Here is a 26,319-nt window from a genome sequence, read left to right as displayed (position 1 = left end):
CTTGCAGCTACCGTAAGGACTCACAGGTTATGGACTTTTTATAACCGGGACCTTGTATGGACTGCATTCTGAGCCTAACCCAGGAATGAACTAAGACTGTGAAGGACTTGGGGTAGGACAGACCCCCACCTGGTTAAGGCTCCCGTTGTATTGGTGATATGGACACCCGGTCACAGGCCACACTGTGACCTTAAGAACTCAATTTGTGCGTCGTCTGTCTATTAATGTTTTATTGTTATGCATATTGTCTTGTTTATTGTTTAGTCCCGGAGTACTAAATTTCACTAGGGGGGAATGTGTCACCCTGGCCTGGATGCCACAAAATGTATTAAAGCTGTGTCTGAGAGCAAGGGGGAGGTTCTCTGGTCAGGGGAACATTAGCATGCAATGCCTCCTGTCTCAGGCCAGAAGGGGGAGCAGGCTGCCCCTATAAAAGCTGGTGCTGGGGGCAGGGTTAGAGAGAACTGGATTGCCTGTCTCAGCTCTGAGACGTGTCCCAGAGTGGAGCAGGGACAGAAAGTTGATTGCACCTAAGAGGAAGTGTGGCAGGAGGAGAGCCACAAGCCAGAGACAAGAGGCGAAGAGAGTCTGTCTTGGCAGAGAAAAGACTTAATTTTACCAGACTTTGGTGTCTGAGGCTGGAAGGATTCCACATCCCCCAGCAGAGAACCAGTCCGCAAGGGACTGTACATTCCTTGGCCGAAGAAGCCTGGAGGCCCTGCCACAACTGAAGAGACCAGTAAAGCCGTACAAGGCTGGGAGCAGAAAGGAACCCACGTCGCAGGCCATACAGGCGAGAATACACGGAAAGCTCGGAAACGTGGGCTGTTACCCTATCAGGAGGAGATAGCCAGAAGGAGCGCAGAAAGCACGGTAGGCCTACACCCTCACCCTGACCAGGGCCAATTTCCCCATTGCTCTCAGACGTCCAGGTCCCCTCCTAGCCGGGACTGTTTATGGGTCAGTTTACCTGTTGTAGTAAAGACCCTGGACTGCAACTTGTTGTCTGTGTGCTCCTTGCTCCTCCCGCACTATCAGCACTGGGATTCTCACTACCATCACTCCCACCATCCATTATACTGCCCTGGGGCCGCACTCTTCCCGTGGGGAGTCACACTACCCTAGCTGCACACCTCATCAGCCCCAGCGGTCTGCATGCAGCAGCGGTTCCTAATAACCGCAATCCACGGGTGGCGTAGTCGAACATTATTAGCAGAACGTAGCAGACTACCATTGGCCTGACCACCCTGAGCCACGGAACCGGGTCGCCACTACTACCCCCATCGTCTCTCTATTGCCCGGAACCGAGTGCCCCACGGCCCAGGGGGCGAGTCATATGCATCAGACTCTCCTGCCTGTTTTATGATTTCAGGTCCCTATCAGGAATCACCCCCCCCTCCCCAATTCCTTCCTTGCCTTCCTTGCACTGAGGTTAGCTCTTTGTCAGCTGTCTGGCTTGGTTACACAAGCTTCTTGCAGAGAAACATGTTACTTCTGCTGGCCCTCGCTAGGCGGCCGGCATCCAAAACCTTCCCTGGGCACCTGCTGAAAGCCTGGCCCCTTCACGGCCCCGGGTGCTTTTAACGCCATCATTTCCACACGGCGAGCTGCGGAGTCAATAAGCACTCCTAGCCGTGACAAGGAGCTCGGTGTCAGGCCTGCGTGAAGGCAGCGGGGTAGCGTACTTAGCTGCCAACTGGCTCAGAGGCCTTGGGGCTTCCATCATCTAAGTTACTTAAGGTCGGTGTCCGGCAAGGCGCCGTTCCATGCTAGCCGAGCTGGGCAGTAGGGCAAAGCGTCATCAAAATGGTCTACAGCACCCGGTGTTCCCAGGAGGTCTCCCATCCAAGTACTGTCTGAGCCCAGCCCTGCTTTGCTCCCGAGATCAGACGAGATCGGGCGTATCCAAGGTGGTATGGCCAGTAGACGCTTCTCGATCCATCGCCCGGCCAGCCTTTCTCAGGATCGCTTGGTGGCGAGCAATCTGGCCGTAACGGGGCGGGCTCCGAAGGCTCCATGCAAAGTCTGTGCCGTCCCTACAGGTGTGGTTTGTTTAGCAGTGATTCACCCGCCGCATCAGGTGTCTTCAAAAATGTCTCGGCGCAGGGTCTCCTGCAGGCTAAACCCTTCATCACGGTAATGTGACAGAAAGAGCAAGCTGGACCCGTAACTTGGGGGCGGAGCGAGACGTCCAGGGGTGAATGAAGGAAGAGGGTGAGATGGTTGCCAGTGACTTTGAGCTGCTCTTCACGGGGGAGGGTCGTGTTGCCTGCAAAGGTCTTCTGCTTGGGGTTACCGGTGGTTGCCTCCAGCCACGCGGGAGACGCTTGTCCTGGTGAAAAGGAGCCTACTATTAAAAGTAAAGAAGCAACAATGCTGGAGGCCCACGGTGATCAGAAGGATGCTGGTATTTTGCAGAGATGAAATAGCGCAAGAGAGAAAGCAAATGAAAAAAAGAAAAGAGAATGAATGTGTGCACTTGTGAAAGGGAATGGAAAAAAGGCATAGAAGAGAGTGCCCCCTGCTGGTGGAAGGAAGGAAAAAGCAAAAGCCTACAGCACCTGGTATTCCCAGGTTATCTCCCATCCAAGTACTAACCAGGCCCAACCATGCTTAGCTTCCAAGATCAGACAAGATCGGGCGTGTTCAGGGTGGTGTGGCCGTAGGCAGAAACAAGCCTCTCACTTGCTGCTTTTCTACTTTGACGTCTGGCTGCCGGCTGCCCTTTCCAGTGCTCAGCAAGACCAGGTCCTTTTGTGCTTTCCCTTTTCTTCAATTTTTTTGCTGGCTTCCTTAAAAGGTCTTGTAGACTCAACGCCCCACTCAGAGCCGCTGAGCTCACTGATTGGCTGCAGCGCTGTCGACGGAACGTCAGCTTCACGGCCAATGCCACAGGCCGGGAGCAGAGGCGAGACTCACCGGTAGACCAGGGTAGGGTGAGTAGAGCGCGCTTAGTTGATTTCTAATAGACTGCAACCGGGGATTAACTTTTAATGAAATGGAACAATCCCTTTGACTGTCTGCAGCACGTCACACCTAGGAAGCGCACTCTCACACACAAGCCAGCATGCACACGTGCTCGCACGTGACAACACCCCCTATCTGCCTCTACAACCTCTCCGTCACCTGCGTCAGACTCTCCTGCCTGTTTTATGATTTCAGGGCCCTAGCAGGAATCACCCCCCCCACTCCCCAATTCCTTCCTTGCCTTCCTTGCACTGAGGTTAGCTCTTTGTCAGCTGTCTGGCTTGGTTACACAAGCTTCTTTGCAGAGAAACATGTTACTTCAGCTGGCCTTCGTTAGGCGGCCGGCATCCAAAACCTTCCCTGGGCACCTGCTGAAAGCCTGGCCCCTTCACGGCCCCGGGTGCTTTTAACGCCATCATTTCCACACGGCGAGCCGCGGAGTCAATAAGCACTCCTAGCCGTGGCAAGGAGCTCGGTGTCAGGCCTGCGTGAAGGCGGCGGGGTAGCGTACGTAGCTGCCAACTGGCTCAGAGGCCTTGGGGCTTCCATCATCTAAGTTACTTAAGGTCGGTGTCCGGCAAGGCGCCGTTCCATGCTAGCCGAGCTGGGCAGTAGGGCAAAACATCATCAAAATGGTCCACAGCACCCGGTGTTCCCAGGAGGTATGACATCCAAGTACTATCCGAGCCCAGCCCTGCTTTGCTTCCGAGATCAGACGAGATCAAGCGCATCCAAGGTGGTATGGCCAGTAGACGCTGCTCGATCTATGGCCCGGCCAGCCTTTCTCAGGATCGCTTGGTGGCGAGCAATCTGACCGTGACGGGGCGGGCTCCGAAGGGTCCATGCAAAACTTGTGCCGTCCCTACAGGTGTGGTTTGTTTAGCAGTGATTCACCCGCCGCATCAGGTGTCTTCAAAAACGGCTCGGCGCAGGGTCTCCTGCAGGCTAAACCCTTCATCGCGTTAATGTGACAGAAAGAGCAAGCTGGACCCGTAACTTGGGGGCGGAGCGAGACGTCCAGGGGTGAATGAAGGAAGAGGGTGAGATGGTTGCCAGTGACTTTGAGCTGCTCTTCAGGGGGGAGGGTCGTGTTGCCTGCAAAGGTCTTCTGCTTGGGGTTACCGGTTGTTGCCTCCAGCCACGCGGGAGACGCTGGTCCTGGTGAAAAGGAGCCTAGTATTAAAAGTAAATAAGCAACAATGCTGGAGGCCCACGGTAATCAGAAGGATGCTGGTATTTTGCAGAGATGAAATAGGGCAAGAGAGAAAGCAAATGAAAAAAAGAAAAGAGAATGAATGTGTGCACTTGTGAAAGGGAATGGAAAAAAGGCATAGATGAGGGTGCCCCCTGCTGGTGGAAAGAAGGAAAAAGCAGAAGCCTACAGCACCTGATATTCCCAGGTGGTCTCCCATCTAAGTACTATCCAGGCCCAACTCTGCTTAGCTTCTGAGATCAGACAAGATCAGGCGTGTTCAGGGTGGTGTGGCCGTAGGCAGAGACAAGCCTCTCACTTGCTGCTTTTCTACTTTGAAGTCTGGCTGCCGGCTGCCCTTTCCAGTGCTCAGCAAGACCAGGTCCTTTTGTGCTTTCCCTTCTCTTCAATTTTTTTGCTGGCTTCCTTAAACGGTCTTGTAGACAGAAAGCCCCACTCAGAGCCGCTGAGCTCACTGATCGGCTGCAGCGCTGTTGACGGAATGGCAGCTTCGCGGCCAATGCCACAGGCCGGGAGCAGAGGCGAGACTCACCGGTAGAGCCGGGTAGGGTGAGTAGAGCGCGGTTAGTTGCTTTCTAATAGCCTGCAGCCGGGGATTAACTTTTAATGAAAGGGAACAATCCCTTTGACTGTCTGCAGCGCGCCACACCTAGGAAGCGCACTCTCACACACAAGCCAGCATGCACACGTGCTGGCACGTGACAACACCCACTATCTGCCCCTACAACCTCTCCGTCACCGTGCGTCAGACTCTCCTGCCTGTTTTATGATTTCAGGGCCCTAGCAGGAATCAACCCCCCCTCCCCAATTCCTTCCTTGCCTTCCTTGCCTTCCTTGCCTTCCTTGCACTGAGGTTAGCTCTTTGGCAGCCGTCTGGCTTGGTTACACAAGCTTCTTTGCAGAGAAACATGTTACTTCAGCTGGCCTTCGTTAGGCGGCCGGCATCCAAAACCTTCCCTGGGCACCTGCTGAAAGCCTGGCCCCTTCACGGCCCCGGGTGCTTTTAACGCCATCATTTCCACACGGCGAGCCGCGGAGTCAATAAGCACTCCTAGCCGTGGCAAGGAGCTCGGTGTCAGGACTGCGTGAAGGCGGCGGGGTAGCGTACTTAGCTGCCAACTGGCTCAGAGGCCTTGGGGCTTCCATCATCTAAGTTACTTAAGGTCGGTGTCCGGCAAGGCGCCGTTCCATGCTAGCCGAGCTGGGCAGTAGGGCAAAATGTCATCAAAATGGTCTACAGCACCTGGTGTTCCCAGGAGGTCTCCTGTCCAAGTACTGTCCGAGCTAAGCCCTGCTTTGCTTCCGAGATCAGACGAGATCGGGCGTATCCAAGGTGGTATGGCCAGTAAACGCTGCTCGATCCATCGCCCGGCCATCCTTTCTCAGGATCGCTTGGTGGCGAGCAATCTGGCCGTGAGGGGGCGGGCTCCGAAGGGTGCATGCAAAGGCTGTGCCATCCCTACAGGTGTGGTTTGTTTAGCAGTGATTCACCCACCGCATCAGGTGTCTTCAAAAATGTCTCGGCGCAGGGTCTCCTGCAGGCTAAACCCTTCATGGCGGTAATGTGACAGAAAGAGCAAGCTGGACCCGTAACTTGGGGGCGGAGCGAGACGTCCAGGGGTGAATGAAGGAAGAGGGTGAGATGGTTGCCAGTGACTTTGAGCTGTTCTTCAGGGGGGAGGGTCGTGTTGCCTGCAAAGGTCTTCTGCTTGGGGTTACCGGTGGTTGCCTCCAGCCACGCGGGAGACTCTGGTCCTGGTGAAAAGGAGCCTAGTATTAAAAGTAAAGAAGCAACAATGCTGGAGGCCCACGGTGATCAGAAGGATGCTGGTATTTTGCAGAGATGAAATAGCGCAAGAGAGAAAGCAAATGAAAAAAAGAAAAGAGAATGAATGTGTGCACTTGTGAAAGGGAATGGAAAAAAGGCATAGAAGAGAGTGCCCCCTGCTGGTGGAAGGAAGGAAAAAGCAAAAGCCTACAGCACCTGGCATTCCCAGGCAGTCTCTGTTAAATGGTTAATTATGGAAATTCATTTGGAATGTTAATCGATAATCATTTTTCTGAGTTCTATGCCTCAGCCATCGTGTCTAGTTGACATGCGCTATTTGTGTGTGTATTTTTGGTTCACTACCATATGTAGAACAGGTGTCCATACGACTGGCTATAAAAGACCATGGTACAGAAAGGGGGGGCTCTCTTGCTCTGCCCACCCCACAAGACACAGAATCTTCATGCTGAGAAGCAGATGACATGTAGGCCTGGACACATGCTGGACAAAGACATGATTTACCAGCCAGGATCCAAGGAAAGATGGGTGAATCTCAACAATTAAGCTAATTATGGACAAATGGACAATTACTTTATAACTAATTATTGTATGTACCTGCTGCAATCTGATTCTTTTTAATGGACAATCCAAGAGTAAATAGATACATTTCTTTATAAGAATATCGTGATATTGATACTTTGAGAAGTCCTCAGTAGAAAAAAATAATACAGGAAGAGTATTATTTTACAATGGTGAGCCAGCCAGTCCTGTTTTTTTGTTTTTTAAATTAAGTAAGTGAATTTCTTCCGTGAACAAGGGGGAAGTCCTGACGAGCTGAACAGCTGTTGTTCACGTGTCAGTAAATTCACTAGTTTGTCACGAGAAGCAGAAAGGACCTACAGACTGAAGAAAGACAGGAAGCAGAGGTACTAACAAGGAACAGAATCACACAGGAAAAGAATCAGACGAACTGAAGACAGGACGTGCTGATAAAGAGAAGCCAAGGAATCTTAAGGTAAGCAAAATATGGATATAATTTCTTGTTTTGCTAAACAAAGTAATATTAATTTCAAAGTTAATGTAGGAGATGACATAGAAGTTTTGTGGCTCAGTTTATACAAAGAATGTGAATTGCAGAATTTACAGTTAACTTCTAAATTGGTAAATAGAGACAAACAGAAATTGAGAAATATTCTACATTTGGTAGATTTTTTTCATAGTCTTGTGTTAGAGATTTCTAAGCAGGAAAATAGTGTAGAAGTGTCAGACGGTGATACTGATTCTGACTGTAATGTGGAAAATGAACAAGAAGTAAGACACGTGTCTGTAACTGAAGGTGACCTTGGGTCTGACCAAGAGACGGACATACAGAAACCTGACATGGGAAGAGACATGACTGATATACGAGAAACCGACATACTAGGTGATGTGGGAGGAGACGTGAGTGACGTAGGAGGAACGGACGTACAAGAGCCACTAAAAATATCAGAGAATTCTGGAATTACCCAGGCTCAACTCCAAATTAAAATGATGAAAAATTAGCTGAAATTATACAAAATCATGCCAAAATATGATGTCAAAATCCATGCCTGTAGTAATTCAGAGACATTTGAGAGCTTCTCTGATAAGTTTGATTTATCCAATGAGGAGAGGAATCAATTATTTAAAATATGGATTCCTGTGACATTGTCCAGACGTTTACATTTAATGCCCTGTGAAAATGACTCTCCTAATGGATGGGAAAATGATTCGGACAGATTAAGATATTTGATTTATTGTGTCACAAAGGATTTTCCCAACATAGAAGATCTGCAGAAACTAAGGATTGGTAGGAAGGAATGTACATATACATTCGTGTCCATATTTGAACGGTTGTACAAAGCTCTCATCAAAAATGGAAAAGTACAACATATGATAACAACTTTTGTACAAAAATTCAAATTCCTAAATTCAGTTTCCCAAGTTATGGCATCACAAAAAAATTAATTATTTGAATGTGCGCAGATGCTGGATTTTGTTAGAAAACATGAGAATCGTGAAAAGAAAATAAATCAAGCTAAATTTATAAAACCAGGAAAGGTAAAATCTTACTAAAAGCCAATATCAAACTCTCCTAGACTGAGTCATCCCCATAGTGAACTCTATCAAATACGCAGAAGATTTCATATATGTTATAAGCCATATCAGCCAGTGCAAAGATCCATCTCTCCACAGAATGAGTTAATTCTCAGTCAGAACTGTGATTCTCTAAAAAGGAAAATGGCTGAAACTGATGGACAGAGACAGGTGAGACGACCAACTCACAGTGACGTCATGGAATGTGGACAGAAGAACAGGCAGTTCTCTGAGGTTTTGAAAGATAGAAAAATGTCTTTCCTAAATAGGGCGCTCCTGGAGATATTTGAGAGAGACAGAAGATTTGGTTTAGGGAGTGGCTAAGGAAAAACTGTAATTACAATGTTGTATCAAAATGTAATACAATGTCTCAATATTTATTTATAATCTTATACAGTAAAATTGTAGTTACATAGTTTCTAATAGTTCATATATGTATATATATATATATATATATATATATATATATACACTTGTCTAAGTAGAGATTGCGTATAATTGTATTTATATATACGTTTATAAAATATATATATATATATTAATTCATAAATTAGAACTTCATATATATAAATTTAAGTAGCAATATTTTGAATTACATTAGAACCAACCAATATATGTATAAGATATTTAAATAATTCTGTTTCTGTATGAATTTGATATTTAATTTTATTTTCTTATATTTCCTTAGAGTTTTCATTCCAAAGCAGGATTTGATCAAAGAACTCTAAAATTGATTTATTTCTTTATTCACACAGGAAGTGAAAAAATTGCATGATTTTATGTGTATAACATTTTAAAATAATAACAATATATCTAGTTGAACTATAATATATATGTAATACTTATTAATTCTTTTGTGTTGCTAATATTTTCTGTGCATGAAGTGTTCGTGCAAATTAAAGTAGCTTTACAGCATGACGTGTGACAGCTGCGGCCTTTGAACTTTGAGCTAATAGTATAGGATCCCACTCATTCTATTTTCAACTGATGTAACTTAAGACCGGACAGCCAGTGAAAAAAGAATCTAAGACAAGAGTTTTTTCAAGTGTCTGAAATTTCAGTGACTTACTCTCATATTATATAATATGTACTTGGGGAATATTCAAAGAAATATAAAGATATTCAATTGATATGGCAATGCGCATTAATAAATTGGGATACAACAATTTTGGGTTAAATATATATATATATATATATATATATATATATATATATATCTAAAACTTCATATGTGGAATGTTTGAGTTGAACAGATCTGTGAATGTCAGAGTGAAGGTGACAGATGAGTAAATCAGCAGCTGCTAAGTGTGATTGATGTGACAGAGGCCTCGTATGTTTGTATGTTTGAAAAAATAAAAATGTTTCTTTATGTGAAGGTACAAGAATATATTTAATTCTGAGGAAATTATAATACATAATTAGGTATTATCTACATATATATATTTCTATATTTCTTTAATAATTATTATTTCTTGATTTAACTAATAGTGGATAAGGGCAACCACACATCAAAATGGTTTACAAAGCAAATTTATATTTAGAATAATTTTCCACATGATAATATTCTTGAATAACTATAATATTATTTTTAATGGTTACCTAAATAGGTACACACCTCTCTTTAGTCAAATCTATGCTACTCATCGATATGAAATTTATGCACAATATTTCTAGAAGAATAATTATTTTTAATTTGGTTCTGATATATACATAAATTTTATAAAATAATATTTTTGGTATTAAGGGGGAAAATGTGTTTTTGATCCTGATTACATAATCACTTTTGATCAATACTTATTTTCCACACATTTTAATAAAGAAGAAATAATAATAAGGTACTATGGTATAATTAAGAAGGGTATTACATGCAAAGTTGCATAATTTAATATTTTTTGGTGGTACAAGGTTATGACAAATATGAAATCATCCAGATAATGGAGATATAAGGGTATTTTTTATGGAGAATATAATTACTCTGCATTTGTCATTAAAATTTAAAGGCCTTATTTTTATTTTTATTCTTATTTTTACTCTTAATTTTATTTTTCATTTTTTAAATTTTATTCTTACTTTATACTTCTTATTTTTCTATTTTTTCATTTTTTAATTCTCATTTGATTTTATTTGAGTTCAATATCTCAATTGAGAAAACACATTAATATTTAATAAAGTAATGTCTAATACAAGAGTATTGCTTCATTAAATATATATTGTTTTTTCAAAATACACTGACACCTATGGGTTGAAAAAGGTAATTACACCTATGACATAAAAATGTTCTATCCTATGGAGAACTTGATTGATAATGAATTATTATCTATTATTGTTTATTATTCCAAACATAATTTATTTTAATATTTTGATAATAATTAGATGGATATTACTGATTGCTATGGTACGCTGTGATATTATAGGTTAGGAAAAACTGCCAGATTTGGTATCAGATTAGGGAATGAAGACTTCAATCAAGACATCGCAATTATGAATTCTATCTTAATAAAGACTTTTAATTTTTATAAATCAAAGAGATTCTCAAAAGTTACAAGAAGAAGCAACTGATATCCGGACGTCTCAGAAGGTAACAGGTGTGAATGCTGAGTGTTATAATAGACTGTGTCCATTACATACAATACAATTCACACCACTGATCACCAGGACGGCAGAGGACGATGATCCTATATGTACTGTGTTGTGTTCAAGTTTCATCACGTTCCAGTGGTTTCTTATCACCTGCAACGCTTCAATGAAAGCTGGTGAACAGGTAATACCTGGCATATGTGTCCTGTATATAAAGGACTGAGTACTGGTTATGGTGCTATATAAAGCAGGAACGTGTCAAGTTAACCCTTGCTTTACTGACCAAAGACGTCACATCTGTTCCAAAAGTGACACGAGACCAGTGCGGACACACGGAAGATTCCAAAGACGATCCAACGTAAGTCCAGGTGACACTGCACAGATATTAAAGCTACATTTCATCCATGGACTTTGTTTTCTTATCAACTGACACACATGATCTTTCTAATAAAGAGTACAGTTTATGGACTGAACAATAATGAACACAATTATGGACTGTACAATATCTACATGCTGTAATTTATTTCAAAGGAGTTTTCATCTAAAGACTGTTATAAAAGAACGAAGAAGAAGACGAGACGACGACCCGATGACATCAGATGATGACGATTGAACCCGCGATTGCTTCAATTTAGATATAGGGAAGTATAATTATACATATTAAATGAATATTAGTCACGGCTTACCATAACATGAATTCACATCATTATATAGCAATAATCCGATATTGATACTATTATTACTATTATTATTATTATGGAAATTTAATGATATTGCCAAGGAAGAAGGAAAGAAAAAATGATTGATGAATGTATCTTCTTTTGAGAAATTTCAGTTAAAGTCCTTTTATTCTCAAAAAAGGGGGAAATGTTAAATGGTTAATTATGGAAATTCATTTGGAATGTTAATTGATAATCATTTTTCTGAGTTCTATGCCTCAGCCATCGTGTCTAGTTGACATGCGCTATGTGTGTGTGTATTTTTGATTCACTACCATATGTAGAACAGGTGTCCATACGACTGGCTATAAAAGCCCATGGTACAGAAAGGGGGGGCTCTCTTGCTCTGCCTACCTCACAAGACACAGAATCTTCATGCTGAGAAGCAGATGACATGTAGGACTGGACACATGCTGGACAAAGACATGATTTACCAGCCAGGATCCAAGGAAAGATGGGTGAATCTCAACAATTAAGCTAATGATGGACAAATGGACAATTACTTTCTAACTAATTATTGTATGTACCTGCTGCAATCTGATTCTTTTTAATGGACAATCCAAGAATAAATAGATACATTTTTTTATAAGAATATCGTGATATTGATACTTTGAGAAGTCCTCAGTAGATAAAAATAATACAGGAAGAGTATTATTTTACAGTCTCCCATCCAAGTACTAACCAGGCCCAACCCTGCTTAGCATCCAAGATCAGATGAGATCGGGCGTGTTCAGGGTGGTGTGGCCGTAGGCAGAGACAAGCCTCTCACTTACTGCTTTTCTACTTTGACGTCTGGCTGCCGGCTGCCCTTTCCAGTGCTCAGCAAGACCAGGTCTTTTTGTGCTTTCCCTTCTCTTCAATTTTTTTGCTGGCTTCCTTAAAAGGTCTTGTAGACACAACGCCCCACTCAGAGCCGCTGAGCTCACTGATCGCCTGCAGCACTGTCGACGGAACGTCAGCTTCACGGCCAATGCCACAGGCCGGGAGCAGAGGCGAGACTCACCGGTAGACCCGGGTAGGGTGAGTAGAGCGCGGTTAGTTGCTTTCTAATAGCCTGCAGCCAGGGATTAACTTTTAATGAAAGGGAACAATCCCTTTGACTGTCTGCAGCGCGCCACACCTAGGAAGCGCACTCTCACACACAAGCCAGCATGCACACGTGCTCGCACGTGACAACACCCCCTATCTGCCCCTACAACCTCTCCGTCACCATGCGTCAGACTCTCCTGCCTGTTTTATGATTTCAGGGCCCTAGCAGGAATCACCCCCCCCTCCCCAATTCCTTCCGTACCTTCCTTGCCTTCCTTGCACTGAGGTTAGCTCTTTGTCAGCCGTCTGGCTTGGTTACACAAGCTTCTTTGCAGAGAAACATGTTACTTCTGCTGGCCCTCGCTAGGCGGACGGCATCCAAAACCTTCCCTGGGCACCTTCTGAAAGCCTGGCCACTTCACGGCCCCGGGTGCTTTTAACGCCATCATTTCCACACGGCGAGCTGCGGAGTCAATAAGCACTCCTAGCCGTGGCAAGGAGCTCGGTGTCAGGCCTGCGTGAAGGCGGCGGGGTAGCGTACTTAGCTGCCAACTGGCTCAGAAGCCTTGGGGCTTCCATCATCTAAGTTACTTAAGGTCGGTGTCCGGCAAGGCGCCGTTCCATGCTAGCCGAGCTGGGCAGTAGGTAAAAACGTCATCAAAATGGTCTACAACACCCGGTGTTCCCAAGAGGTCTCCCATCCAAGTACAGTCCGAGCCCAGCCCTGCTTTGCTTCCGAGAACAGATGAGATCGGGCGTATCCAAGGTGGTATGGCCAGTAGAAGTTGCTCGATCCATCGCCCGGCCAGCCTTTCTCAGGATCGCTTGGTGGCGAGCAATCTGGCCGTGACAGTGCGGGCTCCGAAGGGTCCATGCAAAGTCTGTGTCGTCCCTACAGGTGTGGTCTGTTTAGCTGTGATTCACCCGCCGCATCAGGTGTCTTCAAAAATGGCTCGGCGCAGGGTCTCCTGCAGGCTAAACCCTTCATCGCGGAAATGTGACAGAAAGAGCAAGCTGGACCCGTAACTTGGGGGCGGAGCGAGACGTCCAGGGGTGAATGAAGGAAGAGGGTGAGATGGTTGCCAGTGACTTTGAGCTGCTCTTCAGAGGGGAGGGTCGTGTTGCCTGCAAAGGCCTTCTGCTTGGGGTTACCGGTGGTTGCCTCCAGCCATGCGGGAGACGCTGGTCCTGGTGAAAAGGAGCCTAGTATTAAAAGTAAAGAAGCAACAATGCTGGAGGCCCACGGTGATCAGAAGGATGCTGGTATTTTGCAGAGATGAAATAGCGCAAGAGAGAAAGCAAATGAATAAAAGAAAAGAGAATGAATGTGTGCACTTGTGAAAGGGAATGGAAAAAAGGCATAGAAGAGAGTGCCCCCTGCTGGTGGAAGGAAGGAAAAAGCAAAAGCCTACAGCACCTGGTATTCCCAGGCGGTCTCCCATCCAAGTACTAACCAGGCCCAACCCTACTTAGGTTCCAAGATCAGACAAGATTGGGCATGTTTAGGGAGGTGTTGCTGTAGGCAGAGACAAGCCTCTCACTTGCTGCTTTTCTACTTTGAAGTCTGGCTGCCGGATGCCCTTTCCAGTGTTCAGCAAGACCAGGTCCTTTTGTGCTTTCACTTCTCTTCAATTTTTTCGCTGACTTCCTTAAAAGGTCTTGTAGACAGAAGGCCGCACTCAGAGCCGCTGAGCTCACTGATCGGCTGCAGCGCTGTCGACGGAACGTCAGCTTCACGGCCAATATCACAGGCCGGGAGCAGAGGCGAGACTCACCGATAGACCCGGGTAGGGTGAGTAGAGCGCAGTTAGTTGCTTTCTAATAGCCTGCAGCCGGGGATTAACTATTAATGAAAGGGAACAATCCCTTTGACTGTCTGCAGCGCGCCACACCTAGGAAGCGCACTCTCACACACAAGCCAGCATGCACACGTGCTCACACGTGACAACACCCCATATCTGCCCCTACAACCTCTCCGTCACCATGCGTCAGACCCTCCTGCCTGTTTTATGATTTCAGGGCTCTAGCAGGAATCACCCCCCCCCCCAATTTCTTCCTTGCCTTCCTTGCACTGAGGTTAGCTCTTTGTCAGCCGTCTGGCTTTGTTACACAAGCTTCTTTGCAGAGAAACATGTTACTTCTGCTGGCCCTCGCTAGGCGTCCGGCATCCAAAACCTTTCCTGGGCACCTGCTGAAAGCCTGGCCCCTTCACGGCCCCGGGTGCTTTTAACGCCATCATTTCCACACGGCGAGCTGCGGAGTCAATAAGCACTCCTAGCCGTGGCAAGGAGCTCGGTGTCAGGCGTGCGTGGTAGCGTACTTAGCTGCCAACTGGCTCAGAGGCCTTGGGGCTTCCATCATCTAAGTCAGGGTTCCCCAACTCCAGTCCTCAAGGCCCACCAACAGGTCATGTTTTCAGGATTTCCTTAGTATTACACAGGTGATAATTGCATCACCTGCACAGACAATAATTCCATCACCTGTGCAATACTAAGGAAATCCTGAAAACATGACCTGTTGGTGGGCCCTGAGGACTGGAGTTGGGGAACCCTGATCTAAGTTACTTAAGGTCGGTGTCCGGCAAGGCGCCGTTCCATGCTAGCCGAGCTGGGCAGTAGGGCAAAACGTTATCAAAATGCTCTACAGCACCCGGTGTTCCCAGGAGGTCTCCCATCCAAGTACTGTCTGAGCCCAGCCCTGCTTTGCTTCCGAGATCAGACGAGATCGGGCGTATCCAAGGTGGTATGGCCAGTAGACACTGCTTGATCCATCGCCCGGCCAGCCTTTCTCAGGATCGCTTGGTGGCGAGAAATCTGTCCGTGACGGGGCTGGCTCCGAAGGGTCCATGCAAAGTCTGTGCCGTCCCTACAGGTGTGGTTTGTTTAGCAGTGATTCACCCGCCGCATCAGGTGTCTTCAAAAATGTCTCGGCGCAGGGTCTCCTGCAGGCTAAACCCTTCATCGCGGTAATGTGACAGAAAGAGCAAGCTGGACCCGTAACTTGGGGGCGGAGCGAGAAGTCCAGGGGTGAATGAAGGAAGAGGGTGAGATGGTTGCCAGTGACTTTGAGCTGCTCTTCAGGGGGGAGGGTCGTGTTGCCTGCAAAAGTCTTCTGCTTGGGGTTACCGGTTGTTGCCTCCAGCCACCCGGGAGACGCTGGTCCTGGTGAAAATGAGCCTAGTATTAAAAGTAAATAAGCAACAATGCTGGAGGCCCACGGTGATCAGAAGGATGCTGGTATTTTGCAGAGATGAAATAGCGCAAGAGAGAAAGCAAATGAAAAAAAGAAAAGAGAATGAATGTGTGCACTTGTGAAAGGGAATGGAAAAAAGGCATAGAAGAGAGTGCCCCCTGCTGGTGGAAGGAAGGAAAAAGCAAAAGCCTACAGCACCTGGCATTCCCAGGCGGTCTCTGTTAAATGGTTAATTATGGAAATTCATTTGGAATGTTAATCGATAATCATTTTTCTGAGTTCTATGCCTCAGCCATCGTGTCTAGTTGACATGCGCTATTTGTGTGTGTATTTTTGGTTCACCACCATATGTAGAACAGGTGTCCATACGACTGGCTATAAAAGCCCATGGTACAGAAAGGTGGGGCTCTCTTGCTCTGCCCACCCCACAAGACACAGAATCTTCATGCTGAGAAGCAGATGACATGTAGGCCTGGACACATGCTGGACAAAGACATGATTTATCAGCCAGGATCCAAGGAAAGATGGGTGAATCTCAACAATTAAGCTAATTATGGACAAATGGACAATTACTTTATAACTAATTATTGTATGTACCTGCTGCAATCTGATTCTTTTTAATGGACAATCCAAGAATAAATAGATACATTTTTTATAAGAATATCGTGATATTGATACTTTGAGAAGTCCTCAGTAGAAAAAAATAATACAGGAAGAGTATTATTTTACAATGGTGAGCCAGCCAGTCTTGTTTTTTTGTTTTTTTAAATTAAGTAAGTGAATTTCTTCCGTGAACAAGGGGCGAGTCCTGACGAGCTGAACAGCTGTTGTTCATGTGTCTGTAAATTCACTAGTTTGTCACGAGAAGCAGAAAGGACCTACAGACTGAGGAAAGACAGGAAGCAGAGGTACTAACAAGGAACAAAATCACACAGGAAAAGAATCAGACGAACTGAAGACAGGACGTGCTGATAAATAGAAGCCAAGGAATCTTAAGGTAAGCAAAATATGGATATAATTTCTTCTTTTGCTAAACAAAGTAATATTAATTGCAAAGTTAATGTAGGAGATGACATAGAAGTTTTGTGGCTCAGTTTATACAAAGAATGTGAATTGCAGAATTTACAGTTAACTTCTAAATTGGTAAATAGAGACAAACAGAAATTGAGAAATATTCTACATTTGGTAGATTTTTTTCATAGTCTTGTGTTAGAGATTTCTAAGCAGGAAAATAGTGTAGAAGTGTCAGACGGTGATACTGATTCTGACTGTAATGTGGAAAATGAACAAGAAGTAAGACACGTGTCTGTAACTGAAGGTGACCTTGGGTCTGACCAAGAGACGTGTAGCGCCGGCGTCCCTGCCCTCTGCTAGGCAGGGACGCTGTTCCCCTCACCTCTCTGCTCCGTGCCCGGCGTCCTCCTCCCGCTCTGCTGGCAGCGCGCGCTACTTCCCGGCCACTGTGCTTAGGGCACGCGCGCTCTCCCTCCCTCTTAAAGGGGCCGTGCGCGCCGTCCTAAGGAGTCCCCGGCCAATGGCCGGAGGACTTCACCATATATAAGGCACCTCCTCCAAAATGAAGGTGCCCGAGCAATGTTGTTGCACTGTTCACTACTCTGCTTCAGCCCTCAGGTCCCGTTGCCAGTTACCTGCCAGTTACCTGCCAGATTCCTGCCTGATTATCTGCTACCTGCCTGCTAGTCTGAGGTCCGACGGTCTGCCTTACTACTCCTGTCAGTCTGTCTAAGGACCAGCCTGCCCGCTCACCTGGGAGCGCACATCAGCCTCCTGCCTGCTTGCCTGAGGTCCGACGGTCTGCCTTCCAACTCCTGTCAGTCTGTCTATGGACCAACTTGCCCGCTCACCTGGGAGCACACACCAGCTACCTGCCTGCTAGTCTACCTGGAGGCTCCGCCGTCACGTGCTGTGACCACCTGACTGTCCAGTGACTCCTGCTCGCTCACCTGGGAGCGCTCTTCTGCTGCCTGTCTGCTAGCCTACCTGGAGGCTCTGCCGTCACGTGCTGTGACCACCCGCCTGTCCAGAGACTTCTGCCCGCTCACCTGGGAGCACTCATCTGCCGCCTGTCAGTTGGTCTTCCTGGAGGCTCCGCCGTCACATGCTGTGACCACCCGTTCATCCAGAGACTCTCGCCTGCTCACCTGGGAGCTCACGTCTATCATCAGCCGCCACAGGTCGTACCAACCCTTTATCTAGAGACTGCCCCGGTCACTTGCCGTGACCATCTGCCCGTTCATCCAGAGACTGCCCCGGTCACTTGCCGTGACCATCTGCCCGTTCATCCAGAGACTGCCCCGGTCACTTGCCGTGACCATCTGCCCGTTCATTCAGAGACTGCCCCGGTCACTTGCCCTGACCATCAGCCCATTCATCCAGAGACTGCCCCGGTCACTTGCCGTGACCTCCAGCCCGTTCACTCAGAGACTGTCCCGGTCACCTGCTGTGACCTCCTGCCCATCTTCCCTGGTCGCCACCCGCTCCCTTACAAGGACTGCCCCCTTGTATAGTAGCTCAGAGGTTCCGCCTCCCAGACCCGTTACAGTTTGCTCGGGCCATGGAACCCGGTGGCACCCAAGCTCCCTCGCTCTCGGACCTGTGTCATGAACTGTCCCGTCAAAGGTCCCAACAGGAGTCCATCCTGGGTCACCTGCGGAATGTCAATACTCGCCTGGACACTCTGACTGCTCCACCAGCAACCTCCGCCAGTGCCATGTCTCGCAATCCGGCAGCTCCACTGCCCACTAATACCATGGTATCCTACCCCGGACTCCGGCTTTCTGCACCTCCTCGCTTCGGAGGCGACTCCGCCCAGGCTCGGGGCTTCATAAATCAGTGCACCCTGCACTTTGAACTATTGTCCCACCAGTTTAACTCCGACCGGGCCAAAATTGAATTCATCATGTCCCATCTCACCGGGGAGGCCCTGGCCTGGCTAAATCCTCTATGGGAGAGAGGAGACCCCCTGGTGTCCAACTTGCCTGCTTTTCTCACGGCTTTCCGGAAAGTCTTCGACGAACCCGGACGGAAGACCTCATCCGCATCATCACTGCTACGCCTCCGTCAGGGAAGTCTCACCGTGGGCCAATATGCCATACGGTTCCATACCCTTGCCTCGAAGCTGGCCTGGGATAATGATGCTCTGGTATCCGTCTTCTGGGAGGGTCTGTCCGGCCGTATTAAAGATGAACTTGCATGTCGGGACATTCCTACCACTCTCGATGACCTAATAACTCTTGCCACCCGGATTGACCTACGTTTCCAGGAGCGTGCCAAAGAGGTCACCCGTGAGAGGAGGTTACCACGTCTAGCTCCTACTTTTCAGAAACCCGTCACTCCCTCCGTCTCTACCCAGGTACACTCTCCTGAGTCTATGCAGGTCGACCAGACCAAGATGGTCAAAACCCGTCAGGACTTACGCCGTGCCGAGGGGAGCTGCTTCTACTGTGGCAGTAAGGAGCACCGGATCCTTGCCTGCCCGGAGAGGTCGGGAAACGCCTGTGTCTAGGTTCGCTCAGAGAGGTCGACCTAGACAAGAATAAATCCTCTCCATCTCTGCTGCTGTCAGTCGCAATCGTCTGCGGGGAGAACCGTTATTTCGAACTAGCCCAACTTGACTCTGGAGCAGCCGGGAATCTTATTTCACAGTCCCTGGTAGAGAAATACCGCATCCCCACCAAACCTCTGGCTGTACCCTTGTCTGTTGCTGCCGTGGATGGGGGCCTCTTACCACGCCCCATCCAACTCATCACCGAATCCATTACTCTGCAGGTGGGAATGCTGCATTCTGAGAGTATCTCCTTTCATGTTCTGCCTGGACTCTCTCACGCCCTCTTGCTAGGCCTACCTTGGCTCCAGAGACATGCACCCGTGCTTGACTGGCAGACCGGAGAAGTCCTTCGCTGGGGACAGGACTGCCATAAGACCTGTCTGGTTCCCGTCCATCCCGTCCGTCCTTCTTCTACCCCAGCTAATCTACCTGGACTTCCGATTCCTTATTGGTCTTATGCTGATGTCTTTAATAAAAAGGAAGCAGAGACACTACCTACTCATAGACCATACGACTGCCCTATCGACCTGTTACCTGGTACTACTCCTTCCCATGGGCGTATTTATCCTTTATCCGCTGCTGAGACCCGGTCGATGTCCGAATATATTGAGGAGAATCTGGCCAGGGGATTCATCCGGAAATCTACCTCCCCGGCGGGAGCAGGCTTCTTTTTCGTCAAAAAGAAGGACGGCTCTCTCCGTCCCTGTATAGACTATAGAGGCCTTAACCAGATCACGGTGAAGAATAAGTACCCCCTTCCGCTCATTCCGGAGTTATTTGATCGTCTGAGGGGGGCTAAAATCTTCACCAAACTGGACCTCCGTGGGGCGTACAACCTGGTTCGTATCCGTCAGGGGGATGAATGGAAGACGGCATTCAACACCCGGGACGGCCACTATGAATATCTGGTAATGCCCTTTGGTCTCTGTAACGCTCCTGCCGTCTTTCAACAGTTGGTCAATGACATCTTCCGGGACCTTCTCTACTCCTGCGTAGTGGTGTACCTGGACGACATCTTGGTCTTCTCTCCGGATCTCCAGACTCACCGGAGGGACGTTCGTCAGGTCCTGCTCAGGCTCAGGCAGAATCACCTCTTCGCTAAATACGAGAAGTGCCTCTTTGAGCAGACCTCGCTTCCGTTTTTGGGCTACATTATTTCTCAGACCGGCCTACGAATGGATCCAGAGAAACTGTCTGCCATCGAGAAATGGCCTCGACCGGAGGGGTTGAAGGCCATTCAGCGATTCCTGGGCTTCGCCAACTACTACCGCCTCTTCATACCACACTTCTCTTCCCGGACTGCCCCAATTTCCGTGCTCACCCGTAAGGGTACTAATCCCAAAGAGTGGCCACCCGAAGCAGAGGAGGCCTTTCTTTCCCTAAAACAGGCCTTCTCTTCCGCCCCGGTGCTGCATCGCCCGGACGGCAACAAGCAGTTCTTCCTGGAAGTTGACGCCTCCTCCTCTGGAGCCGGAGTGGTACTTACTCAAAAATCATCTTCCGGGAAAATGGTAACTTGTGGCTTCTTCTCCAAACTCTTCTCCTCTTCTGAGCGCAACTATTCCATAGGAGACCGAGAGTTATTGGCCATCAAACTGGCATTGGAGGAGTGGCGTTACCTACTCGAGGGGGCTCTTCACCCGGTAATAATTTACACTGACCACAAGAACTTGGCTTACCTCCAGCATGCCCAGAGACTTAACCCGTGCCAAGCCCGGTGGTCCTTGTTTTTTGCTCGCTTTGATTTTGTTCTTCATTTTCGCCCGGCTGACAAAAACGTCAAAACAGATGCCTTGTCCCGATCCTTTCTGGTGTCCGATCTCGAGGAAGAACCTAAACATATCATCGATCCCGCCAGAGTAATGCAGGTGGCTCCCGTGAGTCTAAATCGTCTCCCTCCCGGTAAGACGTTCGTATCAGTACCTGATCGGGAGAAGATCCTACACTGGGGTCACTCGTCTAAACTAGCTGGCCACGCCGGTCAGAAAAAGACCCTCCAGCTTATTGCCCGGCACTACTGGTGGCCTACCCTGCACAAGGACGTAATAGACTTTGTTTCTGCCTGTGTGTCCTGCGCCCGCAACAAAGTCCCGAGACACCTGCCAGCCGGTCGCCTTCTTCCGCTTCCTGTGCCTGCTGGCCCCTGGCAGCATATTGCTATGGACTTCATAACTGATCTCCCCGTCTCTGCCGGTTGTTCGGTCATTTGGGTGGTCGCTGACCGCTTTTCCAAGATGGCTCACTTTATTCCCCTGCCTGGTCTCCCGTCTGCACCCGAGCTGGCAAAAGACTTTATCCGCCACATCTTCCGTCTTCATGGCCTGCCCCTCCACATCGTGTCGGATCGTGGGGTACAGTTCACCTCACGTTTCTGGAGAGCCACTTGTAAACTGCTAGACGTCACCCTGGACTTCTCTTCCCCTTACCACCCACAGTCCAATGGTCAAGTGGAGCGGATCAATCAGAACCTGACCAGTTACCTCCGGCACTTCGTTAATGCCCATCATTCTGACTGGGTGGATCTCCTACCTTGGGCCGAGTTCTCCTATAACAATCACGAGAGCGAATCCTCCTCCAAATCCCCGTTTTTTGTAGTCTTCGGTCAGCATCCTCGGATTCCTTTTCCTGTCTCCACCTCTGTGGACAACCCGGCTGCGGAATCTCTCGTTAGCAAATTTTCCTCCATTTGGGAGAGTACCCGATCCGCACTCCTTCAGTCGTCCGAACGGATGAAAAGACACGCTGACAAAAAACGCCTGGATCCTCCACAATTTCGTCCTGGAGATAAAGTCTGGCTCTCATCTAAATATGTCCGACTCAAGATACCTTCTTACAAGTTAGGGCCTCGGTTCATCGGTCCTCTGGAGGTCATCAGTCAGATCAACCCAGTGGCCTATAAATTAAAACTCCCGGCCAACTTACGGATCCCTAACTCCTTCCATGTATCTCTCCTCAAACCTGTGGTACTTAACTCTTTTTCCAAGTCTACAGGTACGCCTCCTGCTCCGGTTTCTGCTGAGGACGAGTTTGAGGTAGAGAACATTCTTGCCACCAAAAGGGTAAGAGGAAAGACCTTTTTTCTAGTAGATTGGAGGGGGTTTGGTCCTGAGGAGAGAACGTGGGAGCCCCGGGAGAACATCCATGCCCCTCTTATCCTAGCTAAATTTCTGTCTGGCCTAAAAAAGGGGGGGCCTAAAGGGGGGGTACTGTAGCGCCGGCGTCCCTGCCCTCTGCTAGGCAGGGACGCTGTTCCCTCACCTCTCTGCTCCGTGCCCGGCGTCCTCCTCCCGCTCTGCTGGCAGCGCGCGCTCCTTCCCGGCCACTGTGCTTAGGGCGCGCGCCCGCGCTCTCCCTCCCTCTTAAAGGGGCCGCGCGCGCCGTCCTAAGGAGTCCCCGGCCAATGGCCGGAGGACTTCACCATATATAAGGCACCTCCTCCAAAATGGAGGTGCCCGAGCAATGTTGTTGCACTGTTCACTACTCTGCTTCAGCCCTCAGGTCCCGTTGCCAGTTACCTGCCAGTTACCTGCCAGATTCCTGCCTGATTATCTGCTACCTGCCTGCTAGTCTGAGGTCCGACGGTCTGCCTTACTACTCCTGTCAGTCTGTCTAAGGACCAGCCTGCCCGCTCACCTGGGAGCGCACATCAGCCACCTGCCTGCTTGCCTGAGGTCCGACGGTCTGCCTTCCAACTCCTGTCAGTCTGTCTATGGACCAGCTTGCCCGCTCACCTGAGAGCACACACCAGCTACCTGCCTGCTAGTCTACCTGGAGGCTCCGCCGTCACGTGCTGTGACCTCCTGCCTGTCCAGTGACTCTTGCTCGCTCACCTGGGAGCGCTCATCTGCTGCCTGTCTGCTAGCCTACCTGGAGGCTCTGCCGTCACGTGCTGTGACCACCCGCCTGTCCAGAGACTTCTGCCCGCTCACCTGGGAGCGCTCATCTGCCGCCTGTCAGTTGGTCTTCCTGGAGGCTCCGCCGTCACATGCTGTGACCACCCGTTCATCCAGAGACTCTCGTCTGCTCACCTGGGAGCTCACGTCTATCATCAGCCGCCACAGGTCGTACCAACCCTTTACCTAGAGACTGCCCCGGTCACTTGCCGTGACCATCTGCCCGTTCATCCAGAGACTGCCCCGGTCACTTGCCGTGACCATCTGCCCGTTAATCCAGAGACTGCCCCGGTCACTTGCCGCGACCATCTGCCCGTTCATCCAGAGACTGCCCCGGTCACTTGCCGTGACCATCTGCCCGTTCATTCAGAGACTGCCCCGGTCACTTGCCGTGACCAACAGCCCGTTCATCCAGAGACTGCCCCGGTCACTTGCCGTGACCTCCAGCCTGTTCACTCAGAGACTGTCCCGGTCACCTGCTGTGACCTCCTGCCCGTCTTCCCTGGTCGCCACCCGCTCCCTTACAAGGACTGCCCCCTTGTATAGTAGCTCAGAGGTTCCGCCTCCCAGACCCGTTACAAGACGGACATACAGAAACCTGACATGGGAGGAGACATGACTGACATACGAGAAACCGACATACTAGGTGATGTGGGAGGAGACGTGAGTGACGTAGGAGGAACGGACGTACAAGAGCCACTGAAAATATCAGAGAATTCTGGAATTACCCAGGCTCAACTCCAAATTAAAATGAGGAAAAATTTGCTGAAATTATACAAAATCATGCCAAAATATGATGTCAAAATCCATGCCTGTAGAAATTCAGAGACATTTGAGAGCTTCTCTGATAAGTTTGATTTATCCAATGAGGAGAGGAATCAATTATTTAAAATATGGATTCCTGTGACATTGTCCAGACGTTTACATTTAATGCCCTGTGAAAATGACTCTCCTAATGGATGGGAAAATGATTCGGACAGATTAAGATATTTGATTTATTGTGTCACAAAGGATTTTCCCAACATAGAAGATCTGCAGAAACTAAGGATTGGTAGGAAGGAATGTACATATACATTCATGTCCATATTTGAACGGTTGTACAAAGCTCTCATCAAAAATGGAAAAGTACAACATATGATAACAATTTTTGTACAAAAATTCAAATTTCTAAATTCAGTTTCCCAAGTTATGGCATCACAAAAAAATTCATTATTTGAATGTGCGCAGATGCTGGATTTTGTTAGAAAACATGAGAATCGTGAAAAGAAAATAAATCAAGCTAAATTTATAAAACCAGGAAAGGTAAAATCTTAACAAAAGCCAATATCAAACTCTCCTAGACTGAGTCATCCCCATAGTGAACTCTATCAAATACGCAGAAGATTTCATATATGTTATAAGCCATATCAGCCAGTGCAAAGATCCATCTCTCCACAGAATGAGTTAATTCTCAGTCAGAACTGTGATTCTCTAAAAAGGAAAATGGCTGAAACTGATGGACAGAGACAGGTGAGACGACCAACTCACAGTGATGTCATGGAATGTGGACAGAAGAACAGGCAGTTCTCTGAGGTTTTGAAGGATAGAAAATTGTCTTTCCTAAATAGGGCGTTCCTGGAGATATTTGAGAGAGACAGAAGATTTGGTTTAGGGAGTGGCTAAGGAAAAACTGTAATTATAATGTTGTATCAAAATGTAATACAATGTCTCAATATTTATTTATAATCTTATACAGTAAAATTGTAGTTACATAGTTTCTAATAGTTCATATATATATATATATATATATATATATACACTTGTCTAAGTAGAGATTGCGTATAATTGTGTTTATATATACGTTTATAACATATATATATATATATTAATTATTAAATTAGAACTTCATATATATAAATTTAAGTAGCAATATTTTGAATTACATTAGAACCAACCAATATATGTATAAGATATTTAAATAATTCTGTTTCTGTATGAATTTGATATTTAATTTTATTTTCTTATATTTCCTTAGAGTTTTCATTCCAAAGCAGGATTTGATCAAAGAACTCTAAAATGGATTTATTTCTTTATTCACACAGGAAGTGAAAAAATTGCTTGATTTCATGTGTATAACATTTTAAAATAATAACAATATAACTAGTTGAACTATAATATATATGTAATACTTATTAATTCTTTTGTGTTGCTAATATTTTCTGTGCATGAAGTGTTCGTGCAAATTAAAGTAGCTTTACAGCATGACGTGTGACAGCTGCGGCCTTTGAACTTTGAGCTAATAGTATAGGATCCCATTCATTCTATTTTCAACTGATGTAACTTAAGACCGGGCAGCCAGTGAAAAAAGAATCTAAGACAAGAGTTTTTTCAAGTGTCTGAAATTCCAGTGACTTACTCTCATATTATATAATATGTACTTGGGGAATATTCAAAGAAATATAAAGATATTCAAATGATATGGCAATGCGCATTAATAAATTGGGATACAACAATTTTGGGTTAAATATATATATATATATATCTAAAACTTCATATGTGGAATGTTTGAGTTGAACAGATCTGTGAATGTCAGAGTGAAGGTGACAGAGGAGTAAATCAGCAGCTGCTAAGTGTGATTGATGTGACAGAGGCCTCGTATGTTTGTATGTTTGAAAAAATAAAAATGTTTCTTTATATGAAGGTACAAAAATATATTTAATTCTGAGGAAATTATAATACATAATTAGGTATTATCTACATATATATATTTCTATATTTCTTTAATAATTATTATTTCTTAATTTAACTAATAGTGGATAAGGGCAACCACACATCAAAATGGTTTACAAAGCAAATTTATATTTAGAATAATTTTCCACATGATAATATTCTTGAATAACTATAATATTATTTTTAATGGTTACCTAAATAGGTACACACCTCTCTTTAGTCAAATCTATGCTACTCATCGATATGAAATTTATGCACAATATTTCTAGAAGAATAATTATTTTTAATTTGGTTCTGATATATACATAAATTTTATAAAATAATATTTTTGGTATTAAGGGGGAAAATGTGTTTTTGATCCTGATTACATAATCACTTTTGATCAATACTTATTTTCCACACATTTTAATAAAGAAGAAATAATAATAAGATACTATGGTATAATTAAGAAGGGTATTACATGCAAAGTTGCATAATTTAATATTTTTTGGTGGTACAAGGTTATGACAAATATGAAATCATCCAGTTAATGGAGATATAAGGGTATTTTTTATGGAGAATATAATTAC

The 26,319-nt window shown here is 46.6% G+C and overlaps 2 non-coding genes and 6 pseudogenes across 2 annotated transcripts; all 8 read right to left on the bottom strand.

Annotated features, from left to right (window-relative positions):
* Positions 1–1,808: 1,808 nt before the first annotated feature.
* On the bottom strand, positions 1,809–1,928 carry LOC141267769 (5S ribosomal RNA; annotated as a pseudogene).
* A 621-nt stretch (positions 1,929–2,549) lies between these two features.
* Positions 2,550–2,668, bottom strand: LOC141267677 (5S ribosomal RNA; annotated as a pseudogene).
* A 933-nt stretch (positions 2,669–3,601) lies between these two features.
* On the bottom strand, positions 3,602–3,721 carry LOC141269371 (5S ribosomal RNA; annotated as a pseudogene).
* A 621-nt stretch (positions 3,722–4,342) lies between these two features.
* LOC141266471 (5S ribosomal RNA) lies at positions 4,343–4,461 on the bottom strand. Its single transcript, XR_012320509.1, has one exon. It is a non-coding gene; the product is annotated as a 5S ribosomal RNA (ribosomal RNA).
* Positions 4,462–5,411: 950 nt separating this feature from the next.
* Positions 5,412–5,531, bottom strand: LOC141269710 (5S ribosomal RNA; annotated as a pseudogene).
* Positions 5,532–13,052: 7,521 nt separating this feature from the next.
* On the bottom strand, positions 13,053–13,172 carry LOC141268376 (5S ribosomal RNA; annotated as a pseudogene).
* Positions 13,173–13,793: 621 nt separating this feature from the next.
* LOC141267094 (5S ribosomal RNA) lies at positions 13,794–13,912 on the bottom strand. Its single transcript, XR_012321109.1, has one exon. It is a non-coding gene; the product is annotated as a 5S ribosomal RNA (ribosomal RNA).
* Positions 13,913–15,025: 1,113 nt separating this feature from the next.
* LOC141267949 (5S ribosomal RNA) lies at positions 15,026–15,145 on the bottom strand (annotated as a pseudogene).
* Positions 15,146–26,319: the final 11,174 nt, after the last annotated feature.

This window comes from Phyllobates terribilis, unplaced genomic scaffold (assembly GCF_046119375.1).
Source record: "Phyllobates terribilis strain yellow unplaced genomic scaffold, ASM4611937v1 Scaffold_4__5_contigs__length_816908805, whole genome shotgun sequence".
Taxonomy (NCBI): domain Eukaryota; kingdom Metazoa; phylum Chordata; class Amphibia; order Anura; family Dendrobatidae; genus Phyllobates; species Phyllobates terribilis.
This window is presented reverse-complemented; position numbering and strand designations above follow the sequence as displayed.